Source organism: Macrosteles quadrilineatus, unplaced genomic scaffold, assembly GCF_028750875.1.
Source record: "Macrosteles quadrilineatus isolate MER2022 unplaced genomic scaffold, UCM_ALF_1.0 Scaffold_5__1_contigs__length_97177068, whole genome shotgun sequence".
Classification (NCBI taxonomy): Eukaryota; Metazoa; Arthropoda; class Insecta; order Hemiptera; family Cicadellidae; genus Macrosteles; species Macrosteles quadrilineatus.
In genome coordinates this window covers 71,367,500-71,385,004 of record NW_026542598.1, presented here as the reverse complement: position 1 = coordinate 71,385,004, position 17,505 = coordinate 71,367,500, and positions in this window count along the sequence as shown.

Genomic DNA, 17,505 nt, shown 5'->3' with positions numbered 1-17,505 from the left:
GCGACAGGTTTTAGAATCGCAGCTTCAAAAAATGTGTCGCGCGCGGTTCAAGTTCTATTGGATCAAATGGGCACGTTTATGCACCGCGACAGTCGCGGCGCGACAGTAGTATTTTTTATACTCCACGTGGTATATTCTCCATATATTTATATTGATTAATGTTAATAATTAGTATATAAATGAGTTCTTTGCCATTTATTTGTAATATAAATTACATCATTATATTATGTAATGACATTTTTAAGAGGGTTGACCCAATTCCAGCTGTAAATTGTATGTGTTGTTTAAATAACTGGGGGTTCAAGTTCAAGTTCTATTGGATCAAATGGGCACGTTTATGCACCGCGACAGTCGCGGCGCGACAGTAGTATTTTTTATACTCCACGTGGTATATTCTCCATATATTTATATTGATTAATGTTAATAATTAGTATATAAATGAGTTCTTTGCCATTTATTTGTAATATAAATTACATCATTATATTATGTAATGACATTTTTAAGAGGGTTGACCCAATTCCAGCTGTAAATTGTATGTGTTGTTTAAATAACTGGGGGTTTGTCATTAACGTGTACAACACTACAGGGTCTATATTTAAACAACTTAATAATCACTTCTACATCACAAACACAACACACAACATTGGATTGAGAACAGACTGATTTCTTTAATTCCCCCACCACCGGATGTGAGTTTACGCGACAAAAAAGTGTCGCTGTCGCGTGACATTTTTGTCAGCCGCAAGACGTGGCGCGACTCGCGACTCGCAACTGTCGCGGTGCATAAAACCAGCCTAGCTCTGTGAGCTGAGGAAAAATAACAATACATTGAGGTAAGTCAAGAAAACCAATAGAAACGTGAAACTGAAGCCTATACGAAATCTGTTTTTTGGATTTCATGTAAACCAGTTGCAAGAAACAAATGAAATCACAGTTTCATGCAACGCAGTGTGCACTACCCTGTGTTAAACTAATCCATCTGTTGCGAGCAACTAAAGTTTCACGTTTCATGAAATTGGTTTCCTGAAACGGATTTCTCCAGTGTGCACCCTGCCTTAATAGTAAATAGTTTATTTTCTCCCCATACGCTTACTATATGGAGAAAGTATTGTCTTCTTCAAAACTTTCGAGTTTAAGTATTGAGTGGCTATTTTAATTTTTGGCCCCCTTTACCATAAAAAGTGGCTTTCGAAGTGATGCCTGTCTGTATGTGTCGAGCTGCCGACCACACCTTTGGTCCGATTTTGATGAAATTCAGAATGTATGTACTATATTTGGTATGTATCTCCAGGAGTTTTTTTTAATTTATTTAAATTTTGATTTTTAATGTAAAAAAAACTAATTGAAAAAAACGATTTTCCCTTAAAACCCCAGAAAATGACGGAAATATCTTTTTTTTTCGGAAATGGCCCGAACGAATTTGATAAAAATAAGTAATAAGTAATTTAATAATAGTGGGGAGGCGAATGGCCAAAATTCCAAAGTTGGCTCACCCCGAAAGGTAACCGGTGAACACTATGCTAGATGATATTGTATAGTAGTAGAGATGATATTTTGACCGGTGTTCACTCTGTATGAGTGGGACTCTCTTTTCTGGACGCCATTTTCCAATCTGGCGGATGTCACTGTTTGATCTTTGTATAACTCGAGCAAAAATGAACCGATTTTGATGAAATTTGGTATGAACGTTTAAACTTACATTTATTCGAACGGGTTCACGAACTAGCATGATCTGATCATAGGAACGGGGGTTTATGGGGGTTTTATGAGGTAAAAATGGGATTTTGTTATTTTTTGCCCCCAAAGCACAACATTTTCTTATTTTCCTCTAAACCATTTTAAAGAACTTAAAAAAACAAATAATTTAGTATATTAACGTACTTTTGTACCCTTATTGGTTACGGAGAAAATTCAAAAAAGTGTTATTTTAAATTCCCATGTTATTCTTATGGAGGATATAGTCAACTCTTGTAGTTTGCTTGTTTATGGATATATTTTGATCATACTTGGTAAACTTATTTATTTATTCTAAGATATTAATATTCTACTAACATTCACGCTTTATTAGCCTCCCTGTAACAGCAAACCTAGGTACTCGTTAAACCTAATGTAATTTAAATTGAATTAATTTAAAAACGAATCAGGCAATTGGAAATCCACTTAGTCTGCATTCGCATTGGTACCTAAATTACTGTACGTTGATTGAATTATTCCAAGCAGGTTGTTTCTTTTTTAATTTTCCTTATTGCTATTAGTTCTGTATCAAATATTGGTTTAAATACAGTAAAAGAAAATCTTTGATATTGAAAATAGAACCTGCATTTATAAATCAGGAATTCTGTAATTTACAATAGCGAAAACAGTCACCTACAGTAATTACCTAGGCCTAAACAGAAGTACAGTTACGATAACTATACGTAGGTATATTAGACTTGAGACTGCTTGGCCTGTAGGTACTGAAGTCCAGTCATAACCATCGACATATAAAACTAACTAACGTTATAGTTTTATACATCGATGGTCATAACTAAGCTTATACCCCTCTGATATGATATTCCTTCTACTTTCACGTAATTAGAAGAATTGTTACAGCCAACAGAACCGCATGTTGACATTTTTATGTCAGGTTAATTTACTACAATCCAATTCTATAGGTTTTACACTAACACAGTGCAGGCTCTACAACTCAAATTAAATGGTGTAGCCTAATAAAGAAACTAATTTTATATCGTTTTTAATAATTTTCTTTTAGTTTATTATTAATGTATATGATTTATTCATGTTGTAATTTACATGCCAAGCCCTTAACAAACACATTTTCATTTCAAAAGGTTGTCGTGTGATACTTCAAAATAATCTTTGGACTACCGGTACTACAGTCATATGTAATGGTAGCATAGGTACGGTAGCTTCATGTACAAATTTACCGAAACAGAAAATTAACTAAGAGATTTCAAAATATGCATTTTAGTACAATTTGACCCACACATTTATTTTTTGAAAAATAAATTGGACCAACATTGTACAACGGGTTGTTTGTTGCCTATCCACCAGTATGGTGTAAAACGTTCTCAAAGGCAATATTCAATAAATCTTGTCCATAGATTTCGGTACATTGCAGTCAATAATGTACTGTAAATCAGGCTTAGGTAGACTTGTCAAGGCTGTTACGTAGAATTGTCAAGATTAAGAACAATTTAGGGCTTGTATGTTGAGCCATTTTCTATAGAGAGAGACAAAAGCATAAATAAGAGAAGCAAATTGTAAGTAAAGAAAAAAAAGATGGCAATTGCTTATAACGAGGGCTTAAATTCATGAGGTTTATTGATCAATAACATTTACTTATGTTTTTATTTTGTAATCTATAATATTTTTTTATAAAAAATTTTATTTGTAAATAAGGTGATTTATTTATATCAATGCTCACTCCGCTCAATTGGCAGACAAGAGGCCACATACCAAGTATTTTAACGCATTGGGCGAATCTGAGATGTGCCTGATAATCTAGATTTGTTATTATATAGTCAAAAGGGTTTGCACTCCTTAAGAAGTGTAACGAAATATCACAGGAAATACATTAGATTAGGTTGACAGTTAAAACGGATCAATCTAATTAACATGGAGGAAACCTCAACTTTAACTGCTTATATCTCCTGAACCACTAGGTATAGGAAGAAATGTCAAGAATAAAATACCCCCGTCACAGCGAACCTGCAGACTAAGTGGATTTCCAATTACCTGATTCGTTTTTAAATTAATTCAATTTAAATAACATTAGGTTTAACGAGTACCTAGGTTTGCTGTTACAGGGAGGCTAATAAAGCGTGAATGTTAGTAGAATATTAATATCTTAGAATAAATAAATAAGTTTACCAAGTATGATCAAAATATATCCATAAACAAGCAAACTACAAGAGTTGACGATATCCTCCATAAGAATAACATGGGAATTTTAGATTAACACTTTTTTTAATTTTCTCCGTAACCAATAAAAGTGCAAAAATACGTTATTAAACTAAATTATTTGTTTTTTTAAGTCCTTTAAAATGGTTTAGAGAAAAACAGGATTTTTTTTTGCTTTGGGGGCAAAGAATAAGAAAATCCCATCTTTACCCCATAAAACCCTCATAAACCCCCGCTCCCATGATCAGATCATGCTGGTTCGTGAACCCGTGCGAATAAATGTAAGTTTAAACGTTTATACCGAATTTCATCAAAATCGGTTCATTTTTGCTCGAGTTATAGAGAGATCAAACAGTGCCATCCGCCATTTTGGAAAATGGCGTCCAGAAAAGAGAGTCCCACTCATACAGAGTGAACACCGGTCAAAATATCATCTCTACTACTATACAATATCATCTAGAATAGTGTTCACCGGTTACCTTTCGGGGTGAGCCAACTTTGTTATTTTACATATTTTACTAAATTTGCCTCCCCACTAAAAGTAAAATAAGTATTTTATACTTCTTTAAATTCTGAACAGAATGATACTACTCCTATTGTGCTGTATAAAATACGGTTAAATAGTTATTGGAGCTTTTGTGTTTTTCTTTTCGTAAAAACCTATGAATTCATGGAAAATTGGATTTTGAAAAACCCGACTTGACCAATTTTGATTCAAATTATGTGTATTTTATAGTCCTCTTAACTCTAAACGAAATGGTACAAACCCTTTTACTGTAAAAATTACGGTTTAAAAGTTATTGCAACTTTAGTGATTTCCCCGATAAACTACCATAGTTACTTTCACCGCTTAGCCATGTGCCATGATAAAGGTTGTTGACAAGCTAACGGGTGAAAGTAATGTGTTAAATTGCTGTTACCGTTTATTTAATACGGTAGGCCTATTTGATACTTATTACAAATTCCTTTACGCAGATGATTATTTTATACTTATGAAATAGGCTATATACGTGATACGTGATATAATTTAAGTACATGTGAAAATATAATTCATTACACATCCAAGAAGTAAAACTAGTTTTCTGTAGTACATCGCATAGTTTGAAGGTGTAAGAAAACTTAGTATCTTTGGACGTATTTTCAATCCAGTGTGATTTTACTGCCTTGCATTTACTAAAACTTATTATAGATTTTGTTAGTGTTTAAAATTAAAAATGAACTCACCACTATGTTGGAAAATGGGGGCTGTAAGCGCAATGGTGGTAGCTTTAATAAACAAATGAATTGCCTGTTCAAATTGAAAGATGAATTTTTACCCTATTTATTACAAGAGTAGCACAGTTTGTTGCACAGTAAAATCGTCTGTGGAAAGGCATAGAAAAATAATTGACTAAGTAGAGTAAGTAGAATATGTGGGATTAAACGAAGGAGGAAAATTCTTTCCGAAGTATAAAAGATCAATCATGCCAAGTTTAGCCAATTTCCATATAGGGAAGAAGCTATTGGCGTAGGTGGCAGGGCCAGACCCAGGACCGGGGCCGATTTACTTTATAATTTCTCCAGAGGCCAAAAACGTTATTAGTACAACTATATGGTATGCATGTGTGTCCGTCTCCACGATAGCTACTTAGCTCGACTAATATTTCGCTGGGTTTTATTAAAAGTTGTCTCGAATGAGTTTGCGAAACAGCAAGATCGGTTCATAAAACGGTATGTTATGATAATGATAATGATAATGATTTTGAATTGAACGCCTTAAATTTCATACAATGGATTTGTAGTTCGATCAAAATTAAAAGTTGTTGTACTCCACTGTATGCGTATTAAGTTGCGTAAACTGCTTCAACTAGTTACATTCTAGTTGTTGTGTATATTTTGTTATTCGTTTTAGAGTTGACAAAATTAACATCTTGCAACTGACTTTACATTGGAAAACAGCTCATTAGCTTGCTAGGACGTTTATTTTAGCTGCTTTTAGCACCTGGGATTATCAAGATGATTAAGCTGTTTGTGGATACATCTGATTTTTAAGTAGTTCCACCTATTTCCGTTGGGTAATAACATTATTTAAACGTATTTCCTCCTTATAGATGCACCATAATAGTCCCCCCTAGTTAAATTTTGAACAGCTGCATATATTCAAACGAGCTTCGATACAAGTTACTAGGGTAATGTAAAGTACTTTTTGGGGGTATTTTTAAATTCACCCTCCACCCACAAATTGGGGTTGCTGGGGTTAACTTAAAGCTTTAAAATGGCAACCCCTATCAAGTAGCACATCATTTTAAAGAGCTTTAAAAAAAAATACGGCCGCAAATCTGACTTTGATACGAAGAATTTTCAAAACGCAATGGTAAAAATGTTAGACGTGAATTCTGGAATTTTACATTCCATCACTTTTGTTTTGTCATGGCTATAAATTTTCAAATAACCTTCAGTACACGTTACATTTTATGTCACACACTTTATACATGAATTAAACATGAGTTAAAAAGTGCGTGACATCACCCTGGTCACGTGTATTAAAGATTATTTGAAAGTTTACACCCAAGAAACAAATAAAAGTGATGTAAAGTCAAATTTCAGTTAAATTCGCGTCTAAAATGTCTTTAATTTATATAAGTACACTACACATAGACCTACAGAACAATAGGAAAGAACAATCTGATGAATAACGTTGAGCATAGGTTAATATACTAAAAAACTAATAACTAATTAGAGCATATGCATAATATTGACTTTAAATACTGCAAAAAGATATAACATTTTGCAAATTGTAGGTCGACATATAATTCACGTAAACCAGATTAAGCATTGACTTTGTATACTGCAAGTAGACAACCCATTGACGTAAAACAGATGTACCATTGACTATGGAAACTGCAAACAGCAGGCATTACATTTACGTAAGCCAGATATAGAGTTGACTTTGGATACTGCGGGTGGACATCCGAGTTATATGAATCCAAGCCCATTCGGAATGATCAGGGCCGCAGCCTAGATATATTTCTCAAAAGTATTGATTGAATATGCTTGCTCCGCTCTGAAGCTGACAACTGCGTTGTACCTAGTTATAGTCCTATTAAGATTATTTCTAATGGCTTAAACCTCAATGGTTACGTAACAGCATGAATACACCCTTGTTTTCTGAGTCACTTAGAAAGCTGACCTGAGCTAGAGAGAGTCACCCACGGCTGGTGGCGACATCTAAGATCTAAATAGAGTATTAGTCAATTCGGAACTAAAGTGAGGCAGCGATAAATAGCAGGGATGAAAGTGAGCGTAGAGTGAACCAAATAGTAAATAATCGTAGGGATAAAATTAACATGTAAATACTCTTACGCATCTAGGGATTTACGTTCAATTTTCCCATATACTTTAATTGCTGTTGGTCAGAGGGAAAATAAGTCTGATTTTCACCTCTGGGCCTAATGGATGTCGCACTAGGGATGGCCAGTTACTGGGAGAGTTTACCCGGTTAATTTTAAACTTGTTTCTTACGCCTCAGTCAAGAGTGGTTAGTGAAAGGTAGGGGAAGGGTTGAATTTGCTTTGTGTCTAGGTCGATGCAAGGACTTCGGTAATAAACATCTGTGTTGTTGGAAATTGTATCATTAGTCACCTTGTTTGTGGCTTACAAGTGAAGACGATTTACTCCTTTACCGTAAGTACTATTTTTAAAATTATTGTTAAGTAATTATCCAAAATCAGGAATCTAGAATATTTAAAGAAACAAAATTATGGTAAACCTGTTGTATAATTACGGTGTGTGATTCGTTCCAAAATGTTTAAAAAAAATATATAATGTTGCATGTTTATACTTTTTTAATATATTATATTTTAATTGCACGTTTGAAACCATTATAGTCCAGTCGAGGAATGAGGTGTAGAGTGCGTGAGCAGGTAACTAAGCGATTCCTTCAGAAACTTGTTCAGGGGGCTTAGGGTGTTAACATACCAAAAGTCCTGACTCCTAGGTGGTGAGCCAGTGGGTGGAGGGGGGAAAGGGGGGGTTAAAGGTACGCATTTTGGGTTTTTCGATTATATCTCGAAAACTATCAACTTTTTGTATACTATAGCCTACTAAATTATAAAATTGAATAAGATTAAATTTTCTACAAGAAAAGTATATACATAATGTTTTTATTTTGGTTAAACAATTTACGAGTTATTACTAATTTAATTAATATCTTATTAAAATACTCCTTCCATAAGAAATACATGTAAATTAGTATGCAAAATGGGGCAAATCTTTAACATTTCCAGCAATTTGACACTTTAATCACAAAATTTTGTCAAAAATTAAAGCGAGGGTGAGCGTTTAAAAACGGGATGATTTGAGGGGTTTTTTATAATTCTTTATAAAAAAACACAAAAACACGACATTTTTTTACCTCGCCCTCGCCTTAATTTTGGATCAATTTTTATGATTAAAGTGTCAAATTACTGGAAATGTTGTCAAGATTTCCAGAATATCGGTTATATTTACATTGGGCGGATAGGATTCGCCCCATTTCGCATACTAATTTACATTTATTTCTTATGGAAGGAGTACTTTAATAACATATTAATTAAATAAGTAATCGTAATCTGTTTAACCTAAAATAAACACATTATATACTTTTCTTGTAGAAAATTTAATCTTCTTTAATTTTATAATTTAGTATAGGATACAAAAGTTGATAGTTTTCGAGGTATAATCAAAAAACCCAAAATGCGTACCTTAACCCCCCTTTCCCCCCTCCACCCCTTGGCTCACCACCTAGGAGTCAGGACTTTTGGTATGTTAACACCAAAGCCCCCTGAACAAGTTTCTGAAGGAATCGTTTAGTTACCTGCTCACGCACTCTACACCCACTTTTGGATCATTCATTGACTGGACTATTAACAATTAATTGTTCTGGTAAGTATACTGGTAAGTATAAGTAAGCTTTTTCTAGTGGGGCCTTGTATACTCTAGCAAGGCTGGAGTAAGAACGCGGCTCTTGTGTACTGAAGGACAGGGGTCAAATCCAACTAAACACCATTAGCTTTTTACATTTGATGATGCTGTTGGACCAGTGGTTCGGAACCTAACTTAAGATGTTGGTACAAAAAACAAACGAAAAACCTCTCCTTAGACAAGGAAAACTGTGGTTGTGTCAATAGTCGAGTAAATCCCATACGAGAACCCTAAAAAATTCCTTTAAATTGTTTTATTGGTTATTTTGACTTAGAATTATGTGCATTTACCAGGAATAAAAGTCTAAAGAAATCGGAGTTTCGGAAGTCCAAAATTCAAGATGGCGTCCAAGATTTTGGTAAAATACTTGTATACTGTTCCAGTATGTTTTATTCTAACCAATTTTTTTTATATGAGTATTTTTTGCTTGAACAATCCATTAATAGTTCTTAAAATAAAGGTCGCAAGCTAAAATTCAATATACATATTTTATTTACTTAAATAAATATCTATAAACTAGCTGTGTGCCCGTTCTACGTACGGGAATCTTGTAGTAAGTTGAAACCTTCTTATATTAAGAACAGGAGTTGGTTTGCATATTAAGTGTGCATTTTTCCAGATATGCTGGCAAAACTACCTTCGCAAATTAAATATCTGACAGTTTCAAGCCAAAACGTATGCTTCACAATTGAATGTCACCCGATCGTGTTAGTCCATATTTTATATCTGATGATAAAAGGAATTGCTTTATAGATCTATGAGGCATAGCCCTATGGTAGGCCTGTAATTGAAAGTTACTTTTCACACTGGTTAAAAGTAGTTAAAATACTACCTCAACCTCACTACTGCACACTTTATTCGGGTTGAAATTTTCATTGACAAAGGTGCTCTTGTCTTTCCCACGAAACACTGATAAATAAGGACATTAATGCGTTACCAACAGACATACATACACACACACAAATACAGAATTGAATTACGGGACTTGCTACGCTTTAACCAAAGCAAATTACAAACAAAATAATTATTTAAAATTTTTGATAGTGTCATCAAATTTTATGATAATCCTATGTAGGACTAATCAAACTGTAAAATTGGTGTAAATCCGAGGTAAAATATATAAATAAGTAAATAAATACACAGGCCACAAAACATTGATACGTAAACAACGTAAAGCTTTAACAATTCATGATAGTTTGCTCAAACAATATTTCACTTGATATGGTATCAGTACCGAAGTTTTTGGATTTTTTTTTTAGTTTTCGAAAATCAAAGTTATTTCTGATTAACAGCATTATTTGTAAGCCAGTAATTATATCGACCTCCGGACCTCACGCGAAATTAATTTTTTTTTTCAAAATGGTCGAAATTTCACGCTGATTTCAAAAATGATTGTCGTTTTTTGCGGAAACGTCCCGTTTTCCCGGAAATGGGAAAAAAGGGAAAAATTTTATTTTGCTCAAAACCCATGTTGTGGGTACTCAAATTGTGCGGAATTTCATCCTAAAAAGAATATGTAATTTCTATTTCCGCTGGCTACTCATATACTGCCGCATAGTGCTAGCATTGCGGGTGACTCTAAGCCATTGTGGAATGCGGGCTTTATTTTAGGTTAGGATTGGTTAGGTTAGTTTAGGTTAAGTTGGGTTAGGTTAGGTTAGTTTATCAATAACATGAGTATTGTAAGTAACCTAACCTAACCAAACGTAACCTAACCTAAACTAAACTAACCTAACCTAACCAAACTTAACCTAAACTAACCTAACCTAACATAACCTAACCTAACCTTACCTAACCAAACGTAACCTAACCTAAACTAAACTAACCTAACCTAACCAAACTTAACCTAAACTAACCTAACTTAACCTAAACTAACCTAACCTTACCTAACCTAGGATAATAACCTTACCAGAGTTAGTGGGTGGGTGGGTATAACTCACAATTTGATGCACAATTTGAGTACCCACAACATGGGTTTTGAGCAAAAAAACATTTCCCGTTTTTCCCATTTTCCGGGAAAACGGGATGTTTCCACTTATTTGAGAGAAAACTCATTTACAAATCCATCCTTTTGATGGGTTTCCTGATTCTCGTTGATCGGCAAATCTTGGGGGCATCTGCTTGTGAGTGTTCGGCGTTTTGTTGTCTGCTGGTACTCGGCTCCTGGGCCTCTTGTTGTCTGCTTGTACTCGGCTCCTGTGCCTCTTGTTGTCTGCTGGTACTCGGCTCCTGTGCCTCTTGCTGGCTGCTGGTACTCGGCTCCTGTGCCTCTTGCTGGCTGCTTGTATTCGGCTCCTGTGCCTCTTGTTGTCTGCTTGTACTCGGCTCCTGGGCCTCTTGTTGTCTGCTGGTACTCGGCTCCTGTGCCTCTTGCTGGCTGCTGGTACTCGGCTCCTGTTCCTCTTGTTGTCTGCTTGTACTCGGCTCCTGGGCCTCTTGTTGGCTGCTTGTACTCGGCTCCTGTGCCTCTTGTTGTCTGCTGGTACTCGGCTCCTGTGCCTCTTGTTGTCTGCTGGTACTCGGCTCCTGGGCCTCTTGTTGTCTGCTTGTACTCGGCTCCTGTGCCTCTTGTTGTCTGCTGGTACTCGGCTCCTGTGCCTCTTGTTGTCTGCTGGTACTCGGCTCCTGGGCCTCTTGTTGTCTGCTTGTACTCGGCTCCTGTGCCTCTTGCTGGCTGCTGGTACTCGGCTTCTGTGCCTCTTGTTGTCTGCTTGTACTCGGCTCCTGGGCCTCTTGTTGTCTGCTTGTATTCGGCTCCTGTGCCTCTTGTTGTCTGCTGGTACTCGGCTCCTGTGCCTCTTGCTGGCTGCTGGTACTCGGCTCCTGTGCCTCTTGATGTCTGCTTGTACTCGGCTCCTGGGCCTCTTGTTGTCTGCTTGTACTCGGCTCCTGTGCCTCTTGCTGGCTGCTGGTACTCGGCTCCTGTGCCTCTTGTTGTCTGCTTGTACTCGGCTCCTGGGCCTCTTGTTGGCTGCTTGTACTCGGCTCCTGTGCCTCTTGTTGTCTGCTGGTACTCGGCTCCTGTGCCTCTTGTTGTCTGCTTGTACTCGGCTCCTGTGCCTCTTGTTGTCTGCTGGTACTCGGCTCCTGGGCCTCTTGTTGGCTGCTTGTACTCGGCTCCTGTGCCTCTTGTTGTCTGCTGGTACTCGGCTCCTGTGCCTCTTGTTGTCTGCTTGTACTCGGCTCCTGTGCCTCTTGCTGGCTGCTGGTACTCGGCTCCTGTGCCTCTTGCTGGCTGCTTGTATTCGGCTCCTGTGCCTCTTGTTGTCTGCTTGTACTCGGCTCCTGGGCCTCTTGTTGTCTGCTTGTACTCGGCTCCTGTGCCTCTTGCTGGCTGCTTGTACTCGGCTCTTGTGCCTCTTGTTGTCTGCTGGTACTCGGCTCCTGTGCCTCTTGTTGTCTGCTGGTACTCGGCTCCTGGGCCTCTTGTTGTCTGCTTGTACTCGGCTCCTGTGCCTCTTGTTGTCTGCTGGTACTCGGCTCCTGTGCCTCTTGTTGTCTGCTGGTACTCGGCTCCTGGGCCTCTTGTTGTCTGCTTGTACTCGGCTCCTGTGCCTCTTGCTGGCTGCTGGTACTCGGCTCCTGTGCCTCTTGTTGTCTGCTTGTACTCGGCTCCTGGGCCTCTTGTTGTCTGCTTGTATTCGGCTCCTGTGCCTCTTGTTGTCTGCTGGTACTCGGCTCCTGTGCCTCTTGCTGGCTGCTGGTACTCGGCTCCTGTGCCTCTTGTTGTCTGCTTGTACTCGGCTCCTGTGCCTCTTGTTGTCTGCTTGTACTCGGCTCCTGGGCCTCTTGTTGGCTGCTTGTACTCGGCTCCTGTGCCTCTTGTTGGCTGCTGGTACTCTGCTCCTGTGCCTCTTGTTGGCTGCTGGTATTCGGCTCCTGTGCCTCTTGTTGGCTGCTGGTATTCGGCTCCTGTGCCTCTTGCTGGCTGCTGGTACTCGGCTCCTGTGCCTCTTGTTGTCTGCTTGTACTCGGCTCCTGTGCCTCTTGTTGTCTGCTTGTACTCGGCTCCTGGGCCTCTTGTTGGCTGCTTGTACTCGGCTCCTGTGCCTCTTGTTGGCTGCTGGTACTCTGCTCCTGTGCCTCTTGTTGGCTGCTGGTATTCGGCTCCTGTGCCTCTTGTTGGCTGCTGGTATTCGGCTCCTGTGCCTCTTGCTGGCTGCTTGTACTTGATACTTCCTTGTTATGTATAGGACTTTTTGTCTTAGTATTAAGCATAAAGTTCACTGTCGGACTCGATGTTCCAGAGACTGCAGTACCTTCCCCACTTGAAGTGCTACTTAAGAAATTTTCAGTATCAAGTGAACTTTCTGAATTGCCTATCAATTTACTTAACATGCCGTATCTTGATTTTCCCATGAATGGCGGTTGTCTTGAGCTACTTTGATTGGTGTTTCGGAATATGAAAGTTCGATGTGTTTGCTTAGGAGGTACTTTGGCTATTTGGTCACATCGTCTGTTTGGACTTCCTTGCCTTGTTTGGGGCAATGAGCTAAGTAGAATCTTTTGGCACTTCACAAGCTCGAAGTTGATTGAAGTGCCGTTTGATTACATACCCTTCATCAAGTTCTACAAGGTAGTAAAGTCGCCCTAGTCCTACCTAACATCAGAAAGAGACTTGAAAAAGATTGGGAGATGGGCCATTATAAAACGCAGTTTGTGGCAGGACAGGGAAAACTTATTTGTGGAGATTTCCTGGTGGAAAAGGAAACAGTGGTTCGTTCCTACATAATGGTGACGAATCACACAATTTACATACAATATTTCGGCACAATTGCATACAATTTAGTTCTGGCATTGTAACTCTATTTTGGCAAAGGTTCGATCAACTATCCAAGGTCTTTATTTATAATGCATGTACATACATGAATAGAGTCAAATGTCAACGTCAGATTACAGCTAATATTTTTACATTTTAATTTCATTTTACTCAAGGGGGAGTTGCTACAGTTGTTTTTATTGATTATTTTTTCTAGCAGAGCATTTTTTTTTTGTTTTTTTTTTTTACATTGGAAAAACTCTTTAAATAAATAATGATTCTTTTGCAGCAGATGATTCACTAGTTTTATGAAATTATTTTGGTTTATTTTACTTTTTAATTTGGCAGGAAAATTATTCAAAAATGTTGATCTCTTAAAGGTTTCAATTTTTTGGTTTTTTTCATAGAAGCTGAGATTATGTTTTGATAAATTGAAATCATTTTTATTTCTAGTTTTATATGAATGGAATTTTTTTTTCTAATTTCAAAATTTTCTAGTTGATTTTTAACACACATAACACAGTCTAGTATATATTTATTGATCATAGACAGTCAAAATGTGTAGTTTTGAAAATTTATCTTTTACAGTTGTTCGTTTGTCTAACTATAGCATGATTCTTATAGCATTTTTGGAGTTTCAGAACTGTATCTACATTTTTTGGGGCGTTCCTCCATGGATTGCCAGACCATAAGACAAAATATTTTAATTTTAGAATGTTCAGGTTACATTAGTGACATACACCTCAAAACATATAACGCTGAAGAAAGTTTTTGTATTATGATTTGTGTATACGGTATTTAAGATTTGTGTCTAGGTAAAGCCCAAAATTGAGTATGCTTAAGATCTCCTATTTTTTACGGGGTGAAAATGGGATTTTCCCATTTTTCACCATAAAAGTTTGCAATTTATTTCCAAACCATTTTGTCGAGCTCATAAAAACAGATAATTTAGAATATAGAAGCGTTGTTCTATGCCTAATGGTTACGGAGAAAATAAAAAATACCCCGCTGCAGCAAATATATAGGTCTATACATGTATAAAATTTTGAACAAATGGTGTTTTTGGCCTCTGGGGACATCAAAATGAAAAAGTAAATCGGTCCCGGGCCTAGGTCTTACCATGAGACCTACGGTAAAAGGTACTTCCCTATAGGGGAATTTGCTAAAAGGTGCATTTTAAATGACCATGTTATTCTTATGGAGAATAAATAAAGTGTTATAGCTTGCTTGTCTATGGACATATTTTAGTAAATGGAAATTCGCTTAGTCTGCAGGTTTTCTTTGGCGGGGGTATTTCGAGATAATACAGTTTTACGGGTTTGTACCAAATTCGGTCTTAATTGGAGGAAAAGAAGATATTTTACAGAAAAAATAATAAGTTTTAATATTTTTTCAAATTTCTGGACGCCATATTGAAAAAAACCCCGATTTCCGAGACTCTGATTTTATTAGACTTTTAGTATATTATTTCACATACTTATTGGAAATGTAAACCATCAAAAACCCTTTTAAAGCATTTTTTCAACGTTAAGGGGGTTTATTTGATATCTTGACTAGACTACAAAGAATTGATTCCCCTTACAATAAATAACATATGATAATTTTAAATCGCATGACAAATCATCTGAAATTTGCTACTTGATTTTCGATTAATACTTTTTTAAAGTGTACTTCGTATACGTCTTATAATCAGTTGATGAATAATTTAACTTAACAGTAAGCTACTACTAAAATATTATGCCCAACTAATACATCGTCTCAAACTAGCTTTTCTTACAGTTCTCGGGAATAATTTTTACTAGAAATATTTAAAACAAGTCATATAATGTACAGATATAAAATAAGAAAAATTTGCAACAAATAGGTCTGGATAGTTTTATTTAATGTCAAAATGTATAAGATTTCTGAAATAAAAATATGCAAATAAACGAAATCATCATTACAAACTCTACTGTGAAAAAACATTCTTTATTTGTGAGTCTACAAAACTAGGCTGATCTACAAGGATGGCCAATCCATCAAAGAGGGTCCTGATTAGTAATAAACGGAATGATAACAAATCAAAACAGCTGTTTCTATTGTTGCATCGTTACGGTGAAAATGATCTAGACCACCCTAGATAGAATCAGTGTTTTCGGTAAGTTATCCAGCGGAAGGTGGGAGAGAAAGATTTATAGTCTGATGATTGATATAAGTAGATATCGCATCAAATGAAACATACTTATAGTTCACTGATCCTCTTACATAATGGGTTCCTGTTTAGATACTATTGAAGATAACGTGACATAACTGGTGTTGGAGTAAACAATAAGTTGCTCTTCCGAGTTGACGTGGGTACAAGTTTTCGTATTCGTCAAAAGTCAGTTCTGCAGTCATCTCAGTGCACTTAACTATCAGCAAATTCAAACTACGTTCATTTTCATTCTAAAATAGCCACCACTTAACATGAGAATGGTATGCATGTCTCTATCAATAGTCAAAGTTCATACCTAACTATCGAAATATCAAGTCTTGAGGAATAGGTCGAATTTTGACAGCAGTTCACTCTTTGGGAAGCCATTCAAACTTTTGACAACGTTGGGTCAGCTGGTCTATTAGTTTGCATCACACAAGTTGTCTATTTCTTTAGTCTGCGATTGTTTGTCTACTTCAGTAGGTATACAAAGATCGAATTATCGTAGTTAAACCCACAGAAATACTTTGGTGAGTAGGCTCAGTCGGTAACGCCGCTGACTTCGGGCCCAAGTTGTAGCCTACTGTATATGCTCACCTCTTGCTTTGCTGGATACGTTCCACGCACAGGCCTCTGTGGCCCATGTCGACGGGCAAATACAAGGTTAAAAGAGGCCACTAAATTCTTAAAAAATAATTATATACCAATCTTAGTCATGGTATTTGACCCTAACAACTCGGCTTCCCACAATTCAACCCGTCTTTTTTGAATGTCAAGTGCATCAACCTATTCCCAGTCCAGTTCATGTTCGTAGGTTCGTTCCGGCTGCAATTTGTGCAGAGACCGAGCCAGGAGGCCCACAATGCCTCTTTTACACGCCTCAGACAGTCATACTGAAGCTATAGCCACCCGTGATGATGCTGACTTGCAATTCTCTATGTCATGTTCCGTTAGATTTATCCGGGGCGACCCACTCTTCACTACTCTGTGTCAGCAATGCCTACAGGCACCTTACTCTATGTCGAATACTCTCCATTTCATTCATTCAGCGATGTAGGCTGTCCATTTTACCATTACCAATTGAGATGGGGTGCAACAGTATTTTAACCCAAAATTAGTAAAGGATGAATAGAATTAGGTGCAATGTGTAGCTTTGTTGCTTTACACCAGCTGTTTCTTCAGCCAGTACCATTTATTAAACGCTGATCAAGGACAACTAAAGATGCTACCATCTGACTAGCCCCATTATTAACCCTTAAATTATAAGAGTACCGAGTACCTAACGTTGTAAACATGTGTTTAGGAGTATCTGATTCAATAAAATTCCTGAAGGTTTTCTTATTGGGTTCCACGCAAATTGCATTTAAATGAATGATTTCCTAATTCGTTTATTTACAAGAATAGTTATTATTGAGGATATATCATCTGGACCGGGGGCGGGGGCAGTTTTGGAAGTCATGACAAATGCGCGGTTAAAATGTTTAAAGGTATGCCAAGTGCTTTAATGGTCGATTTTGGGAGTTGCACCAGTTGTTGGTTTTGGGGCGTTTTCAAGTGCACAGGTGGTCAATTTTGGGTGTGCACTACATACATTTTTGGGATATGTAAAGTGCGCTGGTTGTCAATTTGGTTGGCCGAAGGTAATCAATTAAACCGCTGGCCAATTTTGGAAGTTTGTCAAGTGGACAGGTTGTTAGTTTTGAGGGTTTTTCAAGTGCACCGGTGGTCA